The following is a 2,111-nucleotide window of genomic DNA, read 5'->3' on the forward strand; positions in this document are numbered from 1 at the left end:
CAACCACATGGTAGGTAGCTCACAACCATCTGTAATGAGATCTGATGCCCTCTTCTGGTGTATTTGAAGATAGCTACAGTGTATTTAGATAAAATAATAAATCTTTAAAAAAAAAAAAAAAAACAAAAAACTAGCTACATGTTTTAGAACATGTTCAACCAGCTCACAACTTCCTGTAACTCCGGTTTCAGGGGATCCAGCACCTCGTCTTACCTCCATGGGTACCTGCACACATATCAGACACATACACTTTAAAAAACTGATGGAGTTGCACGATTGTAATCTCAACACTTAAAAGGCCATTGAAGGAGCCAACCATCAGACTGAGTTCAGGGACCCGGGTGAGGGAGCTGGCGGAAGGACTGGAGGAGCTGAGGGGAATCGCAACCACATAGGAAGAACATCTTCTGCTGACCGGCCCACCCACCCAGTGCTCCCAGGGACTAGACCACCCCACCAAGGAGTGTACGAGGGATCGATCATAGCTCCAGATACATAGGTAGCAGAGGATGGCCTTGTCTGACAGCAATGGGAGGGGAAGCCCTTGGTCCTGTGGAGGTCTGATGCCACAGCGTAGGGGGGATGCTGGAGTGGGAGTGTGGGAGAGGGTAGATGGCTGGGGGAGCACCCTCATAGGGGCAAAGGGGAGCGAGGAGAGGGTGAATGTGGGATGGGAGGTTTGTGGAGGGGTAACCTGGAAGTGGAATATCATTTGAGATGTAAACGGATGCAATGCTTAATTAAAAAAAAAAGAAAGAAAGAAAGAAAAAGAAAGGCAATTGGATCTTTATAAGTTTGAGACCAGCCTGATCTAAATAGTAAATTTAGTAAATTTCAAGACAGCTAGGGCTTACACAGTGAGACTGTCTCTAAATAAATAAATATAAATGCAGGAGGAGGAAGAAAAAATAGGAGGGAGATCTAGCTATAGTTCTGTAACTATAACTTCTACAGTTCTATAGCTAGAGTCTTCTTCCTTTCCAGGGTCCAGTCTGGGACCAGAGCCTCACACATGCTAGGTTATTGCTCTACACTGAGCTGTAGCCCTAGCCCAAACACTTTTTGGTGACTGAAGCTCAAGTGGAGTTCTATGGCGACTTTGACTTATTGGTCCCTTGAAATGTGAGAGGACCAGACTAAAAGTTGCTTGTCCTGTCTAGTGACACTGGCTCTTAACTCCCACTTATGGAAACAAAAGATGGAGGGGGCACCCGGATTTGAACCAGGGACCTCTTGATCTGCAGTCAAATGCTCTACCCCTGAGCTATACCCCCTCACCTTGCTGGAGTCCTCTTCCTTGTCCACTTATGGTGAGTCACTATGGGCTGGTTCCACCCACGTGAATGGCCCGGGGAGCTTTGTGTTCTCAAGCCTCACCTTTGTAGACACCGGCTGCTTTGTCTTTTCTGTTGGTCACCAAGGAACAGGGTGAGGACATGAAAGTGTGACAACTGGTTGAAAAGGAAGTTGACATCCATCGTGAACAGAGAATCCTGTGATTTGGACTGATCTGTACCCTGGAAGGTCATCTTGTACACTCTGCCCTCCAATGAATTGTGGGTAAAGGAGATGGATGGCGTCCACTTTTTTATTTGTTTTTGTTTGGGGTTTGTTTGCTTGGTTGGTTGGTTTTGGACTAAAAATTGAACTTAAGGCCTTGAACATGCCAGCTAAGCTTTTTTACCACTACCACCACAACACTATACTTCTGTGTCCCTTGACATTTAATTTAGACAGTGTATCCCTATGTAGCCCGATCTAGCCATGAACATGCAATCCTCCTGCCTCTGCCTCAGCTAGCTGGAATTACAGACCCAAACTCCCAGTCACACTTAAAATGTCAGTTGTTTGTTTGTTTTTAAATAGCGGATGTCATTACATCAGAGACATAAATAGCGGATGTCATTACATCAGAGACGTCATACTCTTTTTGAGATGTGATACAGGGTCTCTCTACCGTCCTTGCTGGCTTGGAACTCTATGGCACCCAGGCTGGCTTTGTGGAGCTCCAACTTTAACACTTCCCCAAAAACTGTTCCCCAGATCATTAGGAATGTGGCTAGTAAAGAGCCTTTGTTCTCTTAGGGCAGCTGAGGGTCTTCTGTTCCTCC

The 2,111-nt window shown here is 45.9% G+C and overlaps 1 non-coding gene across 1 annotated transcript; it reads right to left on the reverse strand.

Annotated features, from left to right (window-relative positions):
* Positions 1–1,202: 1,202 nt before the first annotated feature.
* Trnac-gca lies at positions 1,203–1,274 on the reverse strand. The gene has a single exon. It is a non-coding gene; the product is annotated as a tRNA-Cys (tRNA).
* Between the last annotated feature and the right edge of the window lie 837 nt (positions 1,275–2,111).

Source organism: Mus pahari, chromosome 14 (assembly GCF_900095145.1).
Source record: "Mus pahari chromosome 14, PAHARI_EIJ_v1.1, whole genome shotgun sequence".
NCBI classification, from domain to species: domain Eukaryota; kingdom Metazoa; phylum Chordata; class Mammalia; order Rodentia; family Muridae; genus Mus; species Mus pahari.